Raw genomic sequence first — 26185 nt, 5'->3', positions numbered from 1 at the left:
GAGAACCCTGCAGATTTCTTAAGCAGGGTCATTGAAACAGTAAAAAGAACCATGGGCACAGGACCGGGGGCTGAAATGCTTACTACTCAATTGGTTAGAGAGGGATTAAGGCCCGCATATCAGCAACTTATTGGGAATTTAGGAAAGGATGCGACTATAGATCAAATATTGGATAAATTGATAGATGCACCCATCAATGATCCTGTACAAGCTATGCAAGGTGCTATTGCTGAATTGGCCAACACGGCTAACACTTCACAAAGTGCCATTGCTGAATTGGCTAACACAGTGAAGAGTGTTATGGTAGTTACTCAAAAAAGATGTTTTCAATGTGGCCAACTTGGGCATTTCAAAGGACAATGCAAAGTGAAAAGGCCTATTAGATGTTTTTACTGTGGCAAGTTGGGACATATTGCAAAAGATTGCCGAGCAAAGAAGGGGACCCTTCAGGGAAACGGGGGGGAGGGGGCCTCCCTTTTCACAAGAGAGGCCGCCGAACAACAAACACAATAGAAGACCAGGGCACGAGGCACAGGGCACAAGGTACTGGGAACCAGGACTCTCAAACCCGATTGCAAGACACTAGTAACCACAGTGAAACATATAAAGCAAGACTCAATGACCTTTATATACCCTAGTAGTCACACAACCCTTCTCACGGAACCGTACTCTCATAAGGAAATAGAAATAGAGGGGACAACCTTATGATAGATTGGTAACTGGTTTGGAAACTAACCACCTCCTAAATGTCCCTTCTCAAGTTATTCTGGCTAATAAGAAGACTATTCTTGTTTCAAACTTACATAATATCCCAATTCCGATTGACCCAGGGAAACCTATAGCCAAGGGGACAAGATTACAAGGCGGGCATGAAGTAAATATCAATTGGTGTACAAAGATAGAGTTGGCAAGACCTATGTTAGAAGTAATGAGTACAGGGAAAAAAAGGTCGTGGGGATGATAGAATACAGGGGGCAGATAATTCTTGTATCAATATAGATCAATGCGGTGATTGGCCGACTCTAGCAGAGTCCAATAACAATTTTTGCGGGGTGGGAGGGCCAGCCAAGGTGCCCTGGCGATCTGCAAGATATCTACAGTGGTTTTGTCTAGGACATTCAGGACTTTTTAAACCATTGCAAATTACAGGATTGTCCTATGCACTAATGGGGAAGAGACCTCATTTCAGCACTAAATTTGCATGTGACCCACCCCTGAACATTTAAACTTGTTGGGGTCATTGAACAAGTGAGCTGTCCCCCCTATTCAATGGAAAACAGAAACCCCCTGTGTGGGTTGATCAATGGCCCTTAACGCCTGAAAAGCTCACTGCTTTAAAAGATATAGTAGCAGAATTACTTCAGTCTAAGAGAATAGAACCCTCTTTAAGTCCTTATAATTCACCTTTATTTGTTATAAAAAAGAAAACAGGCAAATGGAGGATGCTCATTGATCTTAGAAAAGTCAATGAAGCTATGGTACTTATGGATCCTTTACAACCAGGACTGCCCAGCCCCACAGCCATACCGAAGGATTCTCACCTGGCTGTGATTGATATAAAAAGATTGTTTTTATAGCATACCTGTCCATCCTTCAGATAGAGATAAAATTTGCTTTTTCAGTCCCTTCTAGAAATCTCCAAGAACCCTTTGAAAGATACCAATTTTGTGTCCTTCCCCAGGGGATGGCTAATAGCCCCACCTTGTGCCAACAATATGTCCATAATATTTTAAAACCTATAAGAGATTCAGAGCCACAGGTTACAATCATACATTATATGGGATGATGTACTTATAGCTGCTCCCCCAACGCCAACAAACATTGCAAAATATTACAAAGGGTTACTGATGCTCTACAAGCTCTACGGGACTACAGGTGGCGCCCAGAAAAAAATTCAAACTTACACAACCGTACAATTACCTAGGGCATATATTAGAGGGAAACATTGTCACCCGTGTTTCTCCAAAAATAATTTTAAAGGGACTGAAAACCTTAAATGATTTTCAAAAATTAATAGGAGCTATACAATGGATGCGCTCAGTAATTCCTATTCCAGATTCCCAGATGCATCCTCTTTATGATATCTTGAGAGGGGACTCATCACTGAATTCCCCTAGGAGTTTGACTCCTTTGGCCAAAAAACAGATGGATAGTATTTTAGAAAAAATTACATCGGTTGTGGTTCTACAGGATCCAAAAGAGCCCATATATGCCACCATTTTAATGAATGATACCCCGATTGGCTGTCTATACCAAATGCATGGGGTGTTGGAGTGGCTCTATCCTGAGAAACAAAAACGCATTTTACCAAATAAATGGAAAATGCTAGCCAACTTTTTCCTCTCTATTGCAGAACGTTCCTTACTCTTGTATGGTCGATATCCTGTTCTAAATCTTGCTGCTCTCGGAGCTTTCTTTACGCTCGTTTTCAGAAGAAATCCCCCGAGTGGGCTTCTCTACTCTGCCTTTGCTTTGTTGTTTCGCTTCCTTTACCACCCTCCCCTTCGGGGATGGACTTTACTTCCACTGTCACGTCCCCCCATCTGTTTATAGCTCTGTCCCCTGTGGAAGGCCCTAATGTTTTTACTGATGCTACAAAAAAGAACCGGGCAGCTGTCTATGTTCCTTCCAGAAAAAATCTTGAAAGTTTTCCCCAACTGAATATTCTTCTGCTCAGAAAAATGAACTTCAAGCTATAATCTTTGCTCTACAACTATTACAACATGAACCCTTTAATCTTATCACGGATAGCCTCTACTGTGCTATTTCTCTTCACAATCTTCCTGAAGCTCAGCTCAATCTTCGCTCTCTTCTGCTATTTCCCCCTCTGCTCTACAAAGTTCAGACCTTACTATTGCAAAGGACCTCCTCCTGTCTATGTTCTTCATGTCCGTTCACATGTGTCCTCCTCTGGTCCTATTTTTGCAGGAAATGACCGTCGTTGACAAAGCTTTACTTTGCCCGTTGCAGAAGGAAGCCTCTTTGGCACATTCTAAATACCACTTATCTGCCAGATCTTTAAGACATCTCTTTGGCCTTTCTCGAGAGCAGGCCAGAGCTATAGTAAAAAGATGCTCTGCCTGTGTCCCTTTTTTTCCCAGACCTAAGGAAATGGCTGTTAACCCCAGGGGTGCCTACCCTAATGCACTCTGGCAAATGGATGTAACCCACTATACTAGATATTTGATACATGTATGTGTGGACACATACTCCAAATTCATTATGGCCACTGTCCAACCTAAGGAGACAGTGAGGTCAGTTATTATCCATCTTCTTACTTGTTTTTCCTCTTTCGGGGTTCCCGAATCTATAAAAACTGATAATGGTCCAGCCTATAAATCACATGCCTTTACACAGTTTTGCTCTGAATTTTCTATAAGACATATCACTGGTATTCCCTATAATCCTACTGGCCAAGCCATAGTAGAACGTGCCAACAGGTCTATAAAGACCCTTCTTGAAAAACAAAAAGGGGGAATTTCCCCGGGCATAAAGACTTCTCTGCAGGCACGCCTGGCACAAGCCCTCTATACCCATAATTTTTTATCCATTTCTGAGGAGGGTTTGGTTCCTGCCATGGTCTTTTTTACTCATCCACAGTCTCAGGGCACAGATATGGCAAAAATCTCACACACCCCTACTATATGCATACCAGGCACAAAAGTGTACTGGAAAGATCATGAGGGTATTTGGCATGGCCCTGGAATAGTACGATTCAGAGGACAGGGTTTTCTATCCATACAGCCCGAAGATGGACCAGATGGAGAAGTCTGGGTGCCAATCAAATGGGTCCGAGAAGTCACTACGGCGCAGAAAGACAAGGAGAGGACAGAGAGGACTGAAACGAGCAAGACTGAGACGAGAAAGGAGGCTACAGGTGTGCAGAAAAAGGACTGAAATGACATTGGGTTTGACGATGCTGTTCGCCAACTTAGGCGCGACAATTGGAATGACGGTTACTGATCAAAAGTATTGGGCTTTCATCCCCTCTCCACCATGGCTGAAAGCTCTATCTTGGACTGACCCTATGCCTTTTGTCCTTTCTTAAGATAACCCTGGAACGATTCAAAGGAGACCTTTTTCCTTTGTCACCTTTTACCCCCCCTGTTGTTAACGAAAAGGGGGGAATTGTAAGGGGAAGCTCTGGACCGGGGCCACCCATGAAGGTCATATGACCTGGGCCGTGAGACCCCTGGAAGTCTGAACCTGCCTTGTAAGGTATCTTATAGGGTACTGGGACGGCTTCGCTAACAGGATGTAGCTCCGCCCATGGGTTGGAACTTGGGAGGAGCATGTACCCCGGGAAGAAAGGGTTACTGGATAAAAGAGCGCTGTGCAAAAGTTCGGGGGGCCATTTTCTGCTGTTCATGAATAAAGATGCTGCTGTTGTAAACCAGGCTCGTGTGTGGCTGTGAACTTCCTTCCCATCCCCCAGGGCGGAAGCCGGAGTGCACCCGAAGACCTCGGAGAGAGGTAAGCCCGCGGCTAGGCTCATTCTCAAGGCAGTAGCAGGTGCTTGGGTGCATGTTTCAAATGTGCACGTTTCACATAGTAATGATATTATTCAATAAAAGATATGCACAGTTTCATTGCCCTTTGGGCATAATTCCAAATTGCTCTCCAGAACAGTTGGATCAGGTTGCAACTCTGCCATCAGTGCATCAGTCTCCCAGTTTTCCCACATTCTTTCCAGCATTGATCATTTTCCTTTTTTGTCTTTTGAGAAATTCTGATAGGCATAAGGTGATACCTATAAGTTGTTTTTAATTTCCATTTCACTAATCAATAATGAATTTAAAGTATTTTTCATTTGGCTACAGATAGTTTTACTTTCTCCTTCTGAAAACTCCCTCTGCTTATCCTTTGACCATTGATCAGTTGCAGAATGATTTGTATTAGGGTAAATTTGACTCATTGCCAGTAAGTCCTTACTAGAAGCAAAAATTGTTTCCAAGTTTTATACTATGCTTCTACTATTGGTTGCATCTGCTTTATTTGGGTTAAGATGTTTTAATTTAATATAATCAAAATTAACTATTTTGTAAGTTATAATGTTCTCTCTCTCTCTCTCTCTCTCTCTCTCTCTCTTAATTGTTCATAATATACTCCCCTCTCTTTAGATGTGACAGTTAAATTATCCTTTGTTTTCTTAAGTAGCTTAAGTAATCACTCTTTAAATCTTAATCCTGTACTCATTTGACCTTACCTTGTTATAATCTGAAAAGGATGCATTTAAAAATTTCTGGTTTTCTACATTTGATTGGGAGGCTTTTATGTGCTGATACATGAACAAATACTGTGTGGGTGCCATATTCCCTCTTTCTCCTTTATTTCCCTTTTCCCCTTCCTACTTGCCCTTAGAATTAGAAAAGTTTCTAAGCCCCATTGGGAATGTATCATATTCCTTCTTTGAACTAAATCTGTGGAGATCTAAAATCTACTCAGTGTTCATGCACTCCCCCCCTTTTCCTCCATTATAATAAAGCTCTTACTATATGGATCTTTGTCAGTTAGATAATGTCTCTGAATTTTAGTCTGCCGGTCAGATTTGCAATAGATATATTTCCATGGAGCTTTCATCTTCTAATTTCATGATTGCAATCACTGTCTTGAGTCCTTGAAAATGAAATCTGACATTGCTTCCATTTCACCTTCCTTTAATTACCAGAAATTGATAGGGCTAGTTGCTATTGTGTTGGACTTTTGTTTGTTTGTTTGTTTGCTTTTACTGTTAAGTTTCAAGCTATGTTTTATACATTCATCTTTTTCTTCCTTATCAAGTAACTTTTTTAAGTTTTTATTTTTTAAATATATTTTTATTTATCTATTTACACATTACTAAAATATTCTTGTTGTAAGAGTAAACATAACTCTCCTCCCTCCACAAAAATAAAAAACCTCATGAGAAACAAGATGAAAGAAGGAGAAGGAAAAGAAATTGTGCTTTGGTCTGTGTTCAGATACCATCTGCTCTGTCTCTGGGGTGGATCACATTCTTTATCATAAGTCCATCAGAGAAGTTACTTCCATATTATTCTACAGTTGCTGTTGCTGATTGTAATTCCCTCCATCCATTCCTCCCCACTATGATTTATTATATTTTCTCTCTCCTTTCACTTTTTTCCTCTTCAATTATGTGCTGTGAGGCAGTTGACAGTGGTGCAGGGGATAGAGCCCCAGTACCAGGGTCAGGAGCCCCCAAATCTAGATCCCACCCCAGAGCCTCAGCAACCACCCATCCCTGAGGTCCTGGACATGCCATGCAATCCCACCACCTTGTTGAAAGTAAAAAAGAAAATTGTAATATCTAACTATCTTCTCCCATGATCTAACCTCTCCTCTTTCACCTACATCCTCCCTCCTCTCCCTCTGCCCCCTTTCTCTCTTTTTTATTCTAGATTTTTATACCCTATTGAGTATGTATACTGTTTTGTCTCTGAGTCATTTCCAATGAGAATGAAGGCTCCCTCATTCCCCCTCACCTTCCTCCCTTCCATAACATTGCAAAATCTATTTTTGACTCTTTTACAAGAAATATATTAGCCTATTCTACCTCTCCTCTCTCTTTCTTCCAGTACATTTCCCTTTCACCTACTGACTCCACTTTTACAATACCTGCAAATTCAGCTCTCTCCTGTGCCTTGTCTACATGTGCTCCTTCTAATTGTTCTAATAAATGAGAAGGTTCATATGAGTATTGTCAGTATCATCTTCATATGCAGGAATAAACACAGTTCATCATCATTAAATCCCTTATAATTTACCCTTCTTGCTCACCCTCTCTAAGCTTTACCTGAGTCCTGTCCTCGAAGATAAAACCTTTTGTTCAGCTCTTGCCATTTCAACAAGAACATTTGAAATTCCCTTGTTTCATTGAAAGTCCATCTTTTCCCCTGGAAGAGTATGTTCAATTTTTCTGGGTAATTGATTCTCCACTGCATTCCAAACTCATTTCTTCTGGAATATTAAATTCCAAACCCTACAGCCCTTAATGTGGATGCTGCTAAGTCCTGTGTAATCCTGATTGTAGCTCCACGATAGTTGAATTGTTTATTGGGCAACTTGCAATATATTCTCTTTTACTCAGGGATCTGGAACTTGGCTGTACTATTCCAGGGGTTGTTTTTTTGTTGAATCTCTTTCAGGAGGGGATTGGTGGATTCTCTCCATTTCTATTTTGGCCTCTGCTTCTAGGATATAAGAGCAATTTTCCTGCAGAAATTCTTTAAAAATGAAGTCAAGGCTTTTTTCCTGATCATGACTTTCAGGTAGCCCAATAATTTCTAACTTGTCTCTCCTGATTCAGTTTTCCAGTTCAGATGTTTTGTTCAATGAGATATTTCACATTTTTATTCTAGTTTTTCATCCTTTTGGTTTTGTTCTATTATATCTTGTTTTCTCACAAAGTCATCAGCTTCCTTCAGCTCTATTCTACATTTGAAGTATTTGTTTACTTCAAAGAGCTTTCTTATTTCCTTTTCTATCCGGCTAATTCTGCCTTTTAAGTCATTCTTCTCCTCATTAACTTTGTGGATTGTTTTATACATTTGACATAAACTGGTTTTTTAACATTTTGTTTTCTTCATCATTTTTGAATTTCCTTGATTAAGCTGTTGACTTGGTTTTCATGTTTTTCTTGCATCTCTCTCTTTTCTCTTCCAAATTTTTCCTCTACTTCCCTTACTTGACTTTCAAAGTCTTTTTTGAGCTCTGTCATAGCCCAAGACCATCTTCTATATCTCTTGGAGTCTTTAGATACAGAAGCTTGGACTTTCTCATCATCTATGTTTTTATCCTCCATGGGACCAAAGTAATTGTCTGTGGTCAGGTTCCTTTTGTTCTGTTTACTCATTTCCCTGGCATTTGCCCTGTCTTTGGGGTGCTTCCTGAGCTTTTGAGTAATATTCAAAAAGCTCAGTTCCTTCAAGGTCTTATGAGAGACTCTGACTGCTCTCCTGACCTGTGCTTTGGTATGTGGATGAACTTAAGCCTACCTCTCTGCCCCAGGGCTGTGAGGAGGGTCCCTACTCTATGACAGTATGGGGACCCACATTTTGACTAGGATCTGAATATGGACAAAGCCCCAGATTTCTGTCACAAGGACAGAGGAGAGACCTGGACAGTCTCCCCCCACTCCCTTACCTTCAAGGTGGGTCTCTGCTGTATGGCTCTGTGGGCTTGCTTCCATTTCCTGGAATCTGGTCTGCACTGGGATCCACACTAGGGGCTCTGCACTTTGTGCTCACTCTAGCTGAAATTTTCCTGTTGATCTTCCAAATTGTGTTTGGTGTTTCCTGGGTTTATAGGTAAGGAAATTGCTTCTCCTGCCAGGAGTCAGTGCCCCTGGGTACCCAGATACAGGGGTTGTTCCCAGAAAGCTGGAGCTCCTTCTCTCTGGTGGACTGCAGTGTCCCTCCAACCATGTGGAACAAAGCCTTCAGATGTTCTTCCAGGTTACCTTGGAATGGAGAATTGCCTCACTGGAACTTTCTGTGGGTTCTGTCTCCCAAAAATTTAGTTTAGAGCCATAATTTTAAGATTTTATTGGAGAGAGGTCCTAGGAAAGGCTGTTCTCCTGCCACCAGGTTCTACCCTCCCCAATGGAATGTTTCATCAGGTAACTTTCTAATTCTTCCTCATTTTCTGCCATTAGAGTTGTGTCATCTGTATATCTAAGAGTATTGATATTTCTCTCAGCAAATTTAATTCTTGCTTTTGATTAGTCCACCTTGATATTTAGTATATTGTACAATGCAAATAAGTTAATAAAAAAGGTGAGTATATATATATAAGCCAGGGATCATACCCCAAACCTCAGGGAAAAAAAGCTTGGATTTATACTCCCTATACCCCAGGAGCAGAGCTCAAACAATAAAGATGGTCAAAAAAGCAAAGGGTACTCACTACAGAAAACTACTTTATAAACAAAGGTGACAGCATGTCTAAAGAAGAAATCAGTGAAAAATCACTTACAGGGGAAGATTCAAAGCAATTTTATCTACAAATTGAACTCAAATACAAAAGTTCATCAAACAGCTTTAAAAAAGAATTTAAAAACCAAATAAGAGAGGAAGAAGAAGATGGAAAAAAGTAATGAGAGTCACATTGGAAAATTATGAAAAGTGGACCAAAGAAATCAACTCTGCTAAAAGTAAAATTAATCAACTGGAAAAGGAAACACAAAAGCTAATTGAAGAAAATAAAAATCCTAAAAATTAGAATTGAACAGATAGAAACCAATTGATGTACAAGACAACAAGTTTCCAGCAAACAAAGTAAAAAGGCTGAAAGAAAATGAAGAAAATGTAATATACCTTTTAGGGAAAATGAATGATCCTGGAAAACCGATCCAGAAGAGACAATCTGTGAATCATCAACTACCAGAAATACTAGATCAAAATAAGAACCTGGAAAACATCAGGCAGAAAATTATATGGGAAAGCAGTTTAAATCTGCTAGAACAAGAAATTAATATAACCATTGAAAAAATCCATAGAACCCCTCCAGGAAGTGATCTCAGGATAAAAACTCCTGAGGTGGTTATAGCCAAATTCCAGAACTTTTCAATAAAGGAGAGAAGATTGCAAGGAGTAAAAAGAAAATGATTCAAATACAAAGGAAACACAATCAGACTCACAAAGCTCCTATCAGCCTCAATACTGAAGGATAAGAACACCTGGAATAACATATATCAGATTGCAAAGGACCTGGGATTACATTGCAGAATGTACTAACCTGCAAAATTCTGCTTATAGTATCAGGAAAAAATATGGATGCTCAACAAAATAGAGAACTTTCAGAATTTCTTGTCACAAAGACCATAACTGAACAAAGAATTCAATCACCAAATATACAACTCAAGAGTTGCACAAAAAAAAAAAAGGGGGGAAGGAAAAAGCAAAACAAAACAGAATAAATGTTACTCAAAATCATCAGACCTAAAAGGAAGACTTTAATTCTGGAGAACTTTACTTCTCTTAAGATAGTTAATGGGTTGAATATAATGGAAGAGACTGGAGTTAAAGAGTAATGGCATAGTTGGATCTTGTCTCTCCAGTGAAGATGTCCAAGATGACTTCACTATGTTTGAGACAAGAAGCCCTGATGAAAAGCAGGCATGTTAACTTTAAATTTAAGTGTCTCATTGTCCTTTGGTCCACTTTAATTTTGTTGTGCTGAAGCTTAGCTTTGTCTTAATTAAGTTTGTCTAATCAGGGAGTCATAAATTTTGAGGTCCTAAGTCAGTGTCTCTGTAACTAGCAATCATTTGTATAGTTCTCAGGTGAGCCCTCCAGAGCCTCCCAGTACTTAGAGCCTTTAAGGTTCTTGCAGTTAATTAGATCAGAAAAATCCTCACCCCTCACTTAACAAGGCATTAAGTACTCTGGGTAGGGATGGGGTTAAAGTGAGAAATAAAATAGGTCATACCGCACTTAACTAGGGGTTAAATTCTCTGGGTGGGGGGAGTAAAATGTGAGAGGTAAAACAGACTCTGCTTCACTTAACTAGGGGTTAAGTATCCTGGGTGTTTGGGGGAGAGGTAAAATTGTGAGAGAAAGTAAGCCATGCTTCTTTTAACAAGGGGTTAAGTACCTTTCTGGGGAGAAGGGGTAAACTGTGAGAGAAAATAGGTGGGGGGGGGGAAGGACTACAAATATTTAAAAAAATGATTTGGCTTCTGATAATATTTTGACTAATGAGGAAGACTGTGTGCTAGGATGGTACTTGAAAAGGGAGTAAGGTAAAAGATGATTATAAATATAATTGGATGTAATTTGAAACAGTGCTGTTTATCATGCAATCAAGCAACCAATGTATGATATTTTGATAACAATGTAAACTTATCAATCTATCAAATAATCAAATTTGTGATTGATAATATCTGATTAATAGTACTAGAGCAATAAATAACACCAGGTGAAGAAGCACAAATATTTATGAGTGGAATATTCCCTCTTAAGGGTTAATATTCCTAGTGAAGTCCTCTCAGTGTTAAAAATCATTAAAACAAAGACAGACTATTACTCTTAGACTATTCTTAGAAGAAAGAGGAAGGGAGAGACCTTGCATTCCAACCAGGAACCCTCCTGATTCTGTTGGGAGGGGGAAACAGTGGACTATTTCCAGAGGGAGAACAGTAGACTGCCTTCTCTTGTTTGATAAATAAGACCTTGCATACTCAGACATTAATTCATTTAGACAACAAAAGGTCATTAGAAATCGTCTTCTGATATCCTCACCATCTGGATGATGAGGTGATATTCTATGAAAACATTTTATTCTCTTTCTTACAGGGTAGATTTTCAAGTAAAGATTGTAACTCTGAAAACTTTAACCAATCAGGTTGGAAGAGAGGGGAGCTAATGAGAGGGGAATCCTGTTAGGCCATATAATCTTGCTTGACTGTTACCTTGTAGGCGCTCCTTGATCTTTACTACGTTTGTGATACTTGGAGTGTGCCCTTTTCTCAAGAAAAGCCAAAATAAACTTCTTTTTTGTTCAGAGGATTCTATATTTTTTCAGTGGATTTTTATTCCACACATTTTAATTTGAGAGAGAAAGAAGGGAGAGTGTGAATTCTGACTAATTTCTATTCAATATACTTGGCCCAGACAGGAAACAAGATACATTCCCACTAAGGTGTAAAAATGTGTACTAATCTACTGGGGGGGGGGGTGGCCTGGGAAGGGAAAGATAACAGAAGAAGGGATTGATAAAAAGTAGGGCAAAAATAAAAATGAATTTAACTCAAAGTTAAACTTTAAAAGAAAAGTCAAAGGGAAAGGAAGTAAAATTTTAGCATGGAGGAATAAGAGGAAAAGGAAAAGAAATATATATATGGAGAAAGATAGCATGGAGGGAAATACAGAATTGGTAGACTTAAATGAAAATGTGAATGGGATTAAATATCCCAGAAAACAGAAGCAGATAACAGAATGAATTAAAAAGAAGAATCTTATGATTTGTTGTTTACAAGAAACACATTTGAAGCAGACAGATATATACACAGGATAAAGTTAAAAGGTTGGAGCAAAATATATTTGCCTCAGTTGAAGTAATAAAATAAAGGGTAGCAATTTTGATATCAGATAAAGTAAAAGCAAAAATCAATCTCATTAAAAGGGATAAGAAAGGAAAAGACATCTTCTTAAAAGGCACCATTGGTAATGAAGCTAAATTATTCCTAAACATGTATGCACCTATATGTATAGCATCCAAATTCCTAGAGCGAAAGCTGAGTGAATTACAAGTAAAAATAGACAGCAAGACTTTAAAATTGGGGAACCTCAACCTCCTCTCTCAGAATTAAATAAATCTAACCACAAAATAAACATGAAGGAAGTTAAGAAGGTCAATGAAATCTTAGAAAACTTAGATATGCTGCTAGACCCCTGGAGAAAACTCAATGAATATAGAAAAGAATACACCTTTTTCTCAGCAGTACTCTCAGCAGTACATGGTGTCTATACCAAAGCTAACCATATTGTAGGGCACAGAAACGTTAAAATCGAATGCAGAAAGGTAGAAATAATAAGATCATGTTGCAATAAAAATTACATGTAATAAAGGGTCATGGAAAGATAAACCTAAAATTAATTGGATATGAAATAACTTCATCTTAAACAATGGGGTGGATCAAACAGGGGCAGCTCCTTGTTTTTTACTAACTTTGTGAAACTTGGAGTGTGTCCTTTTCTCAAGAAAAGCCAAAATAAGCTCTCTTTTTGTTTTTGCTCAGAGGAGTCTCTATTTTTTTAAGTGGATTTTTAACACTTACTTATAAGAGTTAACTTGAAAGGAAAGTATCATAACAATACAGGAAAAAAAGAAAGCAATAATGACATTTGTCTGAATTATAAATTTGTTTCTAATACAGAAAGAAAAAAAGATTACAATAACTCTGTCTGCCCAGTGTTCCCTTGCTTTAAGAAGTAGATCACTGTGCACAGTAATAACAATGTTAATCATAATCAACTATGAAAGACTTGACTTTTCTGCTCTATAAAGTGATACAAGACAAATCCAAAGGACTCATTATGAGAAAAATGCTAACTACCATGAAAGAGAGAATTGGTGAAGTTTGACTCAAATTAAAGTATAATATTCTTACTTTTTTTTGCTTTTTATTGCTATATGATTATTTGGAAATTATTTGCATAATGACATTTATAATTGATATCTTGTTTCTTGCTTTCTCAGATAGTAGTAGAGTGGTGTGGGAAGGAAAAAATTTGGAACTCAAAATTTCAAAAGAAAAGTATGCTAAAATAATAACAAATGTACTTTAAAATTATTTGACTTTCCAATAGTCACAGAAGATTTGTCAGAACCACAATATTAAATCCAAATTCCTCTTTCTAGGGCTAACAAAAATGCTTCTCCAATTTCTTTTTTTGAGGCAAAACAGAATATAAAATTCATAAATAGAAGGTTTACTTTCTAGTACACAATAATTAGAGTGACACAACTTTCCTAGCAATTTTAAAACTTGTCCTTACCTCAGAATGTATACTTGACAGAAGACATTACTTTCAGACATCCTAATTACTGAATAAACAATAATTATCATGCAAATAATGAGAGAGTCAAAGATTTGATATCAATTCATGCTACTCAATTTTATAATCTCCCTTGATCATTGACCATGCCACTCCTTACCCAGAACAGCCATTTTGAAATGTAAATCCATTCTCAAATGGAGAATTCACGACATTCTATCCTCTATTTTTGGGGGGGTCTGTTAACAGTTCCATCTTTGTATGTATAGAAAGTGGCACCTCTTCTCTCCCCACACACACCCACAACCCATTCTCAGATTTTTATTTACCTTGACTAAGTTAAAATACCTACCTATTCTAATATACTCCTAAAATTACATCACAATGCATTCCTAAAGGACCCACTATTTGAAGAGTTCTGCATTTAGACATTGGACAAAGGACTTGTAGAGAAAGGAAAGATAAAAAATATATTTTCCTTTTAGTCACCTAAGTTGTGAATTTCAGAATCATTCTTCTCTTTTCACTATCACTTACTCCAATCAATCAATTTCGAATTTTTATCAATTCTATTTACAGAACATTTCATACATTTGTTCACACTTTTCACTCACTCAATCACTACCCTATTGCAGATCTTCATCACCTCTCATCCTTAGATTATTACAATAACCTCACTACTGGTGTCTTTGACTCAAATTTCTTCTCTAGTCTTCACACAGCTGCCAAACAGTATAAAGTACATCACTCACCTACTTGCCAAACTTTCAGTGTTTAATATAAACTTCCATTTGGAGATACAAGCATTTTGCAAACAAGTTACAACATTTATTACCAGGTAGATTGTATAGTTCTCTCCTATAAGACAAACATTCCAGGCAAAATGATCTTTTTCCTTTTCCTATCTTTGTGCATCTTTTTCTCATTGTTTCTCTGGTATGGAACATATTTCTTCCTCATCAAAGTGTCTAAGAATCATTAGTTCCACAAGGGATTCAACAAGCAACAAGTTCAATTCAATTACCAATTACTACATAGTTCTTTTCTGAATCACTCAAATTCTTGGATTTTTCCATCAAATCATCTTATATCTATGATGTATTTTTTTTGTAAACCCATACTTGCAAATATTATATACTTCAACTTAATAATAAGGTCTTTCAAGGCAGGGATAATATTAAGGCTTATTTATTTTCTATCCCCCACAATGTCAGAACATTTGACCCAGTGTATGTGCTTAATAAAGGTCTCCTGATTAATTTAATATGATTAGAATGTCAGTGATTATTCAGTTTGAAAGTTCCAAGAGACATTTGGAAGATCATAATATCCCAGACCAAAACTCCAGGTCCTTGAAATGCTTAATTACATTGTCATATGATGGGTTGAAATTTTAATATTAAAAATAAAGCACAAAAGTATAATTCCTTGCAGATTATAAGATGGTATGCTTAGAAAATTCTTGAGAAACAGCTAAAACACTACTTTAAACAATGAACAACTTTGCAATGCTGCAGGAAATAAAAATAAAACCACATAAATCATCAGCAATTTCATATATTATGAGCAAAGACAGCAGTAAGTCATAGAAAGAGAAATTCCATTTAAAATAATTGTAGACAACATAAAGTTCAGTTCACTTGTTGGATTCACAATTCATCAGACCTGTTATTCAACACATTTTGACTAGGAAAAAAAATTTCAGTAATTGGTTCTTGGTCAAGACTCATTACCCTTGCTGGATGAGTTGTATCATTTCCTCACTGGTCCCTTGATTCCCAATCCTAGTCCCTCTCTCCCCTGTTGAAACTGAGGTGGACTTTCAGTCTCAGGATAGCTCATGTATAATAATACTTGCTCATTATTTGGGCCTTAATTGGTTCAGGTTAACTATGAATTGCAATTGTTTCTGTTTTGACAAGAAACCCCTGAGAGTCTTCCCTCTCAAATTGATTTTTTTAACTAAGAAAATGAAGCTATTCTTTATTTCTTACCTTCTTTAATGACTGTGAAAGCCTTAGGGTCTTGTTGTCCCAATTAAATTTTATTTTTTGGCAAAGCAAAAGTGATCATTCTTGAACCCTTCATGTGTCTCTTATCTAATCTTAATTACTGAATGGGCTTTGCCTCAAACTGTGACCTGGGAAAGTTTTAACTTCAAAAAGAACAAAGTCTCCCATTGCATCCAAGACAATTATCCTGATCCATATCTGACCTCTGTAGGAGGGATGAGGCCAGTAACTTCGGACAGCAATCTCTCACTTAAATCCAATTCTACTGTATGTCTTTGAATCATTTCTCTGATGTCATGGTTTTCTTTAAGAGTTAATGGACAGGGGGCGGCTAGGTGGTATAGTGGATAAAGCACCGGCCTTGGAGTCAGGAGTACCTGGGTTCAAATCTGGTCTCAGACACTTAATAATCACCTAGCTGTGTGGCCTTGAGCAAGCCACTTAACTCCGTGTGCCTTGCAAAAGAAAAAAGAAAAGAAAAGAAAACAAAGTTAATGGACAACAGTATCTCATTATGCCAGGTGCTCAAAGTGATCAAAGACAATTCCAAAAGACTTGTTATGGAAAATGTCATACTCATCCAGAGAAAGAATAGGGACTCAGAATACAGGCCAAAAGTTATTTATTTCAATTTTCAAGTTTTTGGGGGTTTTTTTCTGTTTAAATTTTTTCCCTTTTGTTTTGATTCTGCTTTCAAATAGGACTGATATGGAAAGGTGTTTGAAATAGTTGTATATGGAAAACCTATATCATATTATTTGTATTGAGAAGGGAAAAGGAAGGAAAAGGGCATGAAAAATTTGAACTCAAAAACTTACAAAAATAAACATTAAAAACTACTGCTACATGCAATTGGAAAGAATAAAATGCACAAAAAGGAATGTGAGCATTTGGACTTGTTGGTCTCCATGATTTCTCATCACATTTCCCTTTTGGGGGCTTCTCATAATTCAAATATTTGAATATCAATTCCTGCCTCCAAGTTGATTCACTTTTATTGGGAATGCTTGGAAGTCCTTTATTTCATTAAATGTCTGTTTTTCCCCATTACCCTTACACTCACTTTTGCTGAGTTATTTACTTGTTGTATTCCCCATACTTTGCTCTTATATTATATCAAATTCGAAGTTCTCTCATCCTTTAAATGCAGTATGTGCTAAGACATGTTTAATACTGATTGTGATTTCCTATCTGAATTATATTTTATACTTGCTTTTAGTATTTTGTCCTTGACCTCTGAATTCTACATTTTGGTTGTATTTTTGAAAGACTTAGTGGTTTGCTTGAAAGAGAACTGACCTGAGATTTAAGTCCCTTTTCTCAGCAATACTGATAATGTGACCCTGAGCAAGTCACTTAACCTTTGTGCAGAATATAACTAAGACTATAAATTACAATGTATTTTCTTATCTGCCTTATTGGGGAAATAACAAATTAAAATCTTCAATGAACCTTAAAAGGAAATCTGGCTTAATTCTTAAGACCAGAGGATCAAGTGATTTGACCAAGACAAGACAGATAGTTCAGTGAAAAGAGACTGAAGTCACTTATTCACTATTTGTCCCAGTTTCCTTATTTCCAAAATAATAATAATAATACTAATACAACACCTGCATGTCAGAATTGTTGTAAGGATCAAATGAGAAAGTGCTTGAAATAGTGCTTTGCACATGGTAGGTACTTAATAAATGATATTGTACTCAAGTCAGTCAATCACTAAATATGGAATTCCAAAGTTATTATTCTTTACTCTGTACCAGAGAATTTTGTGCTCAGGAGTTTTCCATGCCAATTAAATGACAAATCTGCCTCACTCTCAACAATAATACATTTTTTTAGGTTTTTGCAAGGCAGATGGGGTTAAATGGATTGCCCAAGGCCACATAGCTAGGTAATTATTAAGTGTCTGAGGCTGGATTTGAACTCAGGTACTCCTGACTCCAGGTTCGGTGCTATATCTACTGTACCACCTAGCTACCCCTAAAATAATACATTTTTTTTAATTTAAATTTATTTTTATTAAAGATATTATTTGAGTTTTACAATTTTCCCCCAATCTTGCTTCCCTCCCCACCCTCCCCCCAACAGAAAGCACTCTGTCAGTATTTACTTTGTTTCCATGTTGTACCTTGATCCAAATTGGGTGTTATGAGAGAGAAATCATATCCTTAAAGAGAAGTCTGAGAGGTAACAAGATCAGACAATAAGCTGTCTGGTTTTTGTTCTAAATTAAAGGGAATAGTCCTTGTACTTTCTTCAAACTCCACAGCTCCTTATCTGGATACAGATGGCACTCTCCTTTGCAGACAGCCCAAAATTTTTCCCGATTGTTGCACTGATGGAATGAGCAAGGCCTTCAAGCTTAAACATCACTCCCATGTTGCTGTTAGGGTGTACAGTGTTTTTCTGGTTCTGCTCATCTTACTCAGCATCAGTTCATGCAAATCCCTCCAGGTTTCCCTGAAATCCCATCCCTCCTGGTTTCTAATAGAACAATAGTGCTCCATGACATACATATACCACAGTTTGCTAAGCCATTCCCAATTGAAGGACATTTGCTGGCTTTCCAAATCTTTGCCACCACAAACAGGGCTGCTATAAATATTTTTGTACAAGTAATGTTTTTACCCTTTTCCCTCATCTCTTCAGGGTATAGACACAGTAGTGGTATTGCTGGGTCAAAGGGTATATACATTTTTGTTGCCCTTTGGGCATAGTTCCAAATAGCTCTCCAGAAGGGTTGGATGAGTTCACAGCTCCACCAACAGTGTAATAGGGTCCCAGATTTCCCACATCCCTTCCAACAATGATCATTATCCTTCCTGGTCATACTGGCCAATCTGAGAGGTGTGAGGTGGTACCTCAGGGAAGCTTCAATTTTTATTTCTCTAATAATTAATGATTTAGAGCATTTTTTCATATGGCTATGGATTGCTTTGATCTCCTCCTCTGTAAATTGCCTTTGCATATCCTTTGACATTTGTCAATTGGGGAATGGATTTTTGTTTTAAAAATATGACTCAGTTCTCTGTATATTTTAGAAATGAATCCTTTGTCACAATCATTAGTTGTAGAGATTGTTTCCCAATTTACTACATTTCTTTTGATCTTGGTTACATTGGTTTTATCTGTGCAAAAGCTTTTTAATTTAATGTAATCGAAATCATCTAATTGGTTTTTGGTGATGTTCTCCAACTCTTCCTTAGTCATAAACTGTTCCCCTTTCCATATATCTGACAGGTAGACTAGTCCTTGATCTTCTAATTTGCTTATAGTATTTTTTTTTAATGTCTATGACCTGTAACCATTTGGATCTTATCTTGGTAAAGGGTGTGAGGTGTTGGTCTAATCTAAGTTTCTTCCATACTAACTTCCAATTTTCCCAGCAATTTTTATCAAAGAGGGTGTTTTTATCCCAATGGCCAGACTCTTTGGGTTTATCAAACAGCAGTTTACTATAATCATCTCCTGCTTTTACACCTAGTCTATTCCACTGGTCCACCACTATATTTCTTAGCCAATACCAAACAGTTTTGATGACTGATTCTTTATAATATAATTTTACATCTGGTAGGGCTAAGCCACCTTCTTTTGCACTTTTTTTATTAAGCTCCTAGCAATTCTTGACTTTTTATTTCTCCATATGAATTTACTTACAATTTTTTCTAACTTGTTAAAGTAATTTTTTTGGAATTTTGATTGGTAGGGCACTAAACAGATAGTTTAGTTTTGGTAGAATTGTCATTTTTATTATATTAGCTCTACCTATCCATGAGCAGTTGATATTTGCCCAGTTATTTTAATCTAATTTAATTTGTGTGAGAAGTGTTTTATAATTGTTTTCAAAAAGATTCTGAGTCTATCTTGGCAAATAGACTCCCAAATATTTTATATTGTCTGAGGTTATTTTGAATGGGATTTCTCTTTCTAGCTCTTCCTGCTAAAATAATACATTTTTAAAAATTAATTCCATTGCAGAAGGAATAGAAGGAATAATAGAAAGAAAAATCAATTATTTTGAATAAAGTTATCAAAATAATAAAAACCGTGATAGGTTAAGAAACCTTATACAGGCACATGATACTAATGATACTCTTTAAATTAAACATCTAGGCAGTGTCTTATTCACCATTGACTGTACTTTATCCAAGAACTTGAAATAATATGTTTTTCTTTTTTGATTTTGTTTGGTCCCTGATAAGCACATGATGGTGCCATAATAAGCGCAAGAACTAGACTTCAGTAAGGGGATGCTGTGCTAAGTCACTTTCTCATCTGGTGCCATTTGAGTCCAGTGGCCAGATATGGATCAAGATGACTAGAGATGGACCTGGATGTGAGACAATCACAATTAAATGACTTACCCAAGGTCACACAGCTATTTAGTGTCAAAGGTCTGAAGCTGCATTGAATCTCCCATCCTCACCCTATCCTCTTGAGTAGAAGACCAGTGCTCTATCCATGGTGCATCTAGTGGCCCCCTTGAAGCATTGCTCATATTAATGAAAGGGTTGGGGAAAGAAGACAAGGAACATGAGGAGTATAGTTCAATAAATAGGAAAATTGATCTTGGAATAGAAAAGGCATGAGTTCAAGACCTATTCTTATCATATTTTACTGTGTACCTGTATCTCTACTTTGCTAAGACTTTTCATTTATGCAAGAGTTGTGATTTTTTACAGAAGTGAAATCAGAAACCCAGACCAAATTTTTTTATTTGTATCTTCTTAGTCACCTTTTTATTTGTTTCACATTGTCACAATAGGCATGTTATAAAGGTCAAAATCCCCACCCCACCACCAAAGAGAAACCTCAAAAAATATAAGGTGAGAGAAACAAAAGTGTGCTTCAGTCTGTATTCTGATACCATCAGCTCTGTCTCTGGAGGGATTGTATTCTTAATCATATGTTCATCAGAGAAATTGTTTTATTTTTTTCCCCACAGTTGTTATTGCTAGCTATATTTCCCTCCTTTCTATTCTTCCCCACCCCCATTAATTACATTCTCTCTTTCCCTTCACACTGTCCCTCCTCAAAATGTGCTGTATCTGACTACCCTATGCCATGATCTTCCCTCTCTTTTATCACTTTTACCCCTTTCCTCTCACCCTGTCCCATTTCTCCCATTCTCTTCCTTTAGGGTAAGATAGATTTTACTACTCTAGTGACTGTTTTTTATTTCTGCTCTGAGTCAGTTCCAGTAGGAGTGAAGGTACATTCATTCTCCCTCACCTTCCCCCACTCCACCCCATTGTAAAACCTTTTTCTTGCCTCTTTTGTGTGAAATATCTTAGCCCATTCATCCTCTGTGGGGAGGCATCTTACATCTCCCATTAAGAAACTATCTTAGAGAGGAGACTATTTCCCTGTAGATGTTCAGTTTAACACAACCACAAAAGAGAAGTTTAAAAAAGAGATTTAACATGACCCTAAAAGAAGCCTTAGACCTGAAAACCATCCTCCCCCATCTCATACCAACATGAAGGATCAGAGAAAGATACAGAAACATTCATAAGATAAGTGCTAGTGGCATAGACAATTAAAACTAGGAAACCAAACACTTTTTGATGTTCATTTTCCCTTCTTTATTTCTATTATTTTAAAAATTCTCTTGTTTTTTTATGCTGTTATAAGGCTATAAATGTCTAACTCTGTAAAGCCTGGATAAAAGCATATTAAGAGAAATCTTTGCTATTAGGCTAAAGAAGAAATATGTTTGAATTGAGTTTTTTTTTATTTATTTTCATCCATTTGTATATGCATATTTCCAAGTTAAAAATTTCCCTCCACCCTCCCTTAACATTCTCCTTCCTTCAGCAGGAAACAGTCAGGTTAGCATTTTACATACATATATTGTTAAATATATTTGCAAATTAGTAATCTTTAGCATGTGGAATTAGGATTAATGGAAAAAATACATAGGAGATACTTTCATCAGATTTGGTGGGGATGTATTTTGTGTGTGTGTGTGTGTGTGTGTGTGTGTGTGTGTGTGTGTGTGTGTGTGTTTCTTCCTCTGGTTGGGAATTGTATAGTCCATAACCAGTCAAATACAGTTATCCTAGCTGTCTGGATTGTGAAGAGGAGCTGCTTCCATCAAGGTTGTTCTTCTCATAATGTTGATTATGTGTATATTATTCTCTTGGCTCTACTCTCTTCACTCAGCTTCAGATCCCATAAGTCATTCCATGCTTCTCTAGAGTCTGACCATTTATGATTTCTTATAGAACAATAATATACCATAATATTCCTGTACCATAACTTGTTTAGTCATACCCCAATTGATGGGCATCCCCTCAATTTCTAAATCTTTGCCCCTACAAAGAGAGCTGCTATGAATATTTTAGAACATATAGGACTCTTCCCATTTTTTACAATTTCTTCTGGATATAGTCCTAGAACTGGAATTGCTGGACCAAAGGTTATGAATGGTTTTATTGCTCTTTGAAAATAGTTCCATATTATTCTCCAGAATGTTTGGATCCTTTCACAACTCCACAAGCAATGGATCAATGTCTCAATTCTCCATAACCTCTCCACCAATATTGATCATCTTCCCTTTTTCTCATCTGTACTAATCAAATGGGTGTGAGATGACACCTCATTGTTGTTTTAATGAGTTAGTTTATAATGGTGAAGTTGTATAGGATGTAATTCCTAGAGCACTGTTAGGAGTTGTAACAATCCACCCAGACATGTGCTTCAACAGAGGATATTTTGGTTCAAAATTTACTTCCAGTTTATACTAGTAAAATAATCCAGATGGCCTTAGGTCACTATGCTCCGAAAGTCCCTTTATGATCATTAAGGTCTCATTGTTTTCTGTCATCTAATACTTTTGGTACCTGGAGGATAATTCACTCATAACGCTATTAGAAATTGTTCAGAAGCTGGACTGTGAAAAGTTATAAACTGGTACAGTAAGCCAACTGAAGAACATATGGTCTGTCTTAGAATTTCTCATTTGTGATTAATTTCTCTTAAAATAAATATATTTAATGAAACTCTGCTAGTAAAGATAATCCATTTATTGCATAGAGACACAGAGATAGAGAGACAAAGGAAAGCAATAAGAGAAAAAAATAAAGAAATTGAAGTTCAACATTCATCATACAGTTAAAGAAAAAAATTGTAGTTATTCTTGCTACTTTATTTTTTGAAATAGAGATTTTGCATATTGAATTATCAAAAAAGATTTGTCTTCTAAAAATTTGGTTAAGGGACTTTAAATGAAGAAGGTAGTATAGGACAAAAAATATTGACTATGGAGTCAAAAAAACCCATAATTTTCTGTCACTACATTTGTGACCTTTAAAAAGTCTTTTTCCTCCTTTAATCTTAGCTTTTTCAGCTATAAAACAAAGGGATTTCTCCAAATGGCTTCTAAAATTCCTTTCATATCCATAACTTTTTCTTCTGTCTAATTAGGGGTAACATTTTTGCCTTGGAGAATAGGGCTGCCCTATTTGAAAATATCTTTTGTCTTCCTTTACTAAACAATTAGAAAGGTAATTGCATATGCATTCTGATAGTGACAATGTTCATTGTGATAATGATGATATGGAAGGGGAAGGAATTTTAAATAACCATGTGTGTGTGTATCCTCCTCACCAAAACTAAGACAGTTAAATCTCATCTGTGGTCTCATGTGTGTGTGTGTATCCTCCTCACCAAAACTAAGACAGTTAAATCTCATCTGTCGTCTCCACGACACAGTGAAGGGAAGAACTTTTTCCTATATAGAAGTTGATGAACTTCTGTACTATTCATGACCAGGATGGAGAGACAATTTGATAAGGAACATGAGACTATTAGAATTACATGAAAGGTGTGTGGTTAATGTATATATCCATATTGGTTTTTCTCAATATGGCTCAGAGAGAAGTATGAACACATAGCTCTGAAATCTTGTACTCCTCTCTAAAAGAGATTATAATTCCTGCTTACATGGGAATTTTATGTATTACTTGACTCTTAGTCTTTCCTGCTCTCTCTCTCTCTCTCCCTCTCTCTCTCTCAATCTCTCTCCATATCTCCTTTCCCTTTCCTCTCTCTAAGCTAGACACAAAATATATCTCCTACCTCAAATGCTCATCAACTTTGAATTTTAGATTACATAGAAGTTATAATTTTATTGAAAAAGCCAAAATAGCAAATATATGGGAGATTGACAGCTTTCAGGTAAAGAATGAAAAGCAAGCCCTCGGCCTCTCTCCTCTGATTCCCACGGAGCCAGCCCTGACCAGAAATTTGGCATGTCAATTTTGAAGATCATTGCAAGAGAGATCTTTGACTATCGTGGAAACCCCACCATTGAAGTTGACCTCTATACTTCAAAAGGTCTGTTCTGAGCTGCTGTGCCCAATGGGGCTTCTACTGGCATCCATGAAGCCCTGGAGCTCTGAGAAAATGATAAGACCCAATATATGGGGAAAGGTGTCTCAAAAGCAGCTGAGCACATCAATAAAACTATTGCCCCGACCCTGATTAGCAAGAAACTGAATGTTGTGGAGCAGGAGAAGATTGAAAAATTGATGATAGAGATGGATGGTTCTGAGAACAAATCTAAATTTGGAGCAAATGCTATATTGGGAGTGTCTCTGGCTGTTTGTAAGGCTGGGGCTGAAGAGAAAGGTGTCTCCTTGTTCCATCATATTGCTGATCTTGCAGGCAATGAAGAAGTCATCCTGCCAGTTCCAGCCTTCAATGTGATCAATGGTGGCTCCCATGCTGGTAACAAGCTAGCAATGTAAGAGTTCATGATCCTCCCTGTTGGAGCATCAAACTTCAAGGAGGCCATGCGCATTGGAGCTGAGGTCTACCACAACCTGAAGAATGTGATTAAGAAGAAATATGGATAGGATGCCACCAGTGTAGGAGATGAAGGTGGCTTTGCTCCTAACATCCTGGAGAATAAAGAAGCTCTCGAGCTGCTGAAGGAAGAAGGCTAGCTATACTGACAAGGTTGTAATTGGCATGGATGTTGCTGCCTCTGAATTTTTCTGGTCTGGGAAATATGACTTGGACTTCAAGTCTCCTGATGATCCCAGCAGATACATCTCACCTGTTGAGCTTGGGGACCTTTACAAGAGCTTCATCTGGGACTATCCAGTGGTGTCTATTGAAGATCCCTTTGACCAGGATGATTGGGAAGCTTGGAAGAATTTTATTGAAACTGCAGGCATCCAGGTTGTAGGGGATGATCTCACAATGACCAATCCCATGTGCATTGAAAAGGCTGTGAATGAGAAAGTTTGCAATTGCCTCCTGCTCAAAGTCAGCCAGATTGACTCCGTGATGGAATCTCTCCAGGAGTGCAAGCTGGCCCAGTCCAATGGGTGGGGAGTAATGGTTTCCCATCTCTCTGGAGAGACTGAAGATACCTTCATTGCAGACCTGGTGGTGGGTCTCTGCACTGGGCAGATCAACACTGGGGCCCCCTGCCGATCTGAGCGTTTGGCCAAGTATAACCAAATTCTCAGAATCGAGGAAGAACTGGGCAACAAGGCTAAATTTGCTGGAAGGAACTTCAGAAACCTTCTGGCCAAGTAAGCTCCATGACCATGAAGCCTCAGAGCTAGTAGGCTACAGTCACCTCAGTAGAAGTCCTCCAAAGAATGGGCAGCACCAAGTAGTAGACCAGTTTTGTTTGGGGGATGGGGGCTCTGCTTTATAACTCCACCCCTCTCTCTTCCACCTTTCTGTGTTCACACTGCTTCTTCTGGTACCTGATCATTTGGTCCTTTTTTGTAAGACCTCATCTTGTGACTGTGTAGAATGATCTGTTCTCACCCCCACCCCCAGTGTTGATGTGCAGAGTCATATACTTGTGATGCAGCCCTCCAACAAGCCCATGGGCCAGATCCTTTAGTGGCTTCTATGTGCAGAATAAAAGTATTCAGTAATCCACTGGAAAAAAAAAGAATGAAAAGCAAAACAACTATGGACTAGAGCAGATTTCAAGCAGTACAAAGCTATCCAAACTGAACTTTCCCTGGATTAACATACTGACTATTTCAGTGGACTTTGTTATGCCTCATCTCAATGGAGAATCAGATGTCTTAGGTAAGATCAAACATTTAACTTGGATCAGAAGTTGGCTAGAAGTCGGGGCTCCTTATGTCCCATACCAGACCTTTGACTTTTACACTCTTCTCTATTCTGTATGTCTATGTAAGTATGCTTTAGTGGAGTATTTGATGATGCTCAGGTCGGCAAAATGAAGGGTTTTTTCACACTTTTTTAATGTCATAGTTTTTATGAGAAACATATTTTTCCCATTTCCCAAAAGAACAGATAGATTTTTTAAGTAAAAACAATATCTTAAATCAGTAAAGAGAGGAGGGAAAGATGAAAAGGGAAGGAATGGGAGAGAGGAAAAAAGGGAAAAGAGAGACATAGATAGGTACGGAGGAACACAGAAAGCCACAAAGAAAGCCACAGACAGAGACAAAAACAGAAGCAAGGCAAAAACAGAGAGAAAGAGAAAATAAACTCATTTTGTTCAAATTGTAACCAATTCTCTTACTGGAGAAGAAAAACTAGATTATCACATTTAATACAAGACCCCAAAGGTATTAAAGCTTTCTTAAAATATCAATAAATTGTTAAATTTAATTTAAAATTATTATAGGATTCCCCTTTAGTTTAATGCTAGATCAGGTTGATTTGAAA

The 26185-nt window shown here is 37.5% G+C and overlaps 1 pseudogene; it reads left to right on the top strand.

Moving 5' to 3' along the window:
• Positions 1–23922: 23922 nt before the first annotated feature.
• LOC141489735 (alpha-enolase pseudogene) lies at positions 23923–25156 on the top strand (annotated as a pseudogene).
• The last annotated feature ends 1029 nt before the right edge of the window (positions 25157–26185 follow it).

This window comes from Macrotis lagotis, chromosome 5 (assembly GCF_037893015.1).
Source record: "Macrotis lagotis isolate mMagLag1 chromosome 5, bilby.v1.9.chrom.fasta, whole genome shotgun sequence".
Lineage (NCBI taxonomy): Eukaryota > Metazoa > Chordata > Mammalia > Peramelemorphia > Peramelidae > Macrotis > Macrotis lagotis.
Note: the sequence above shows the minus strand (reverse complement) of the source record. Positions and strands in the feature narration are given on the sequence as shown.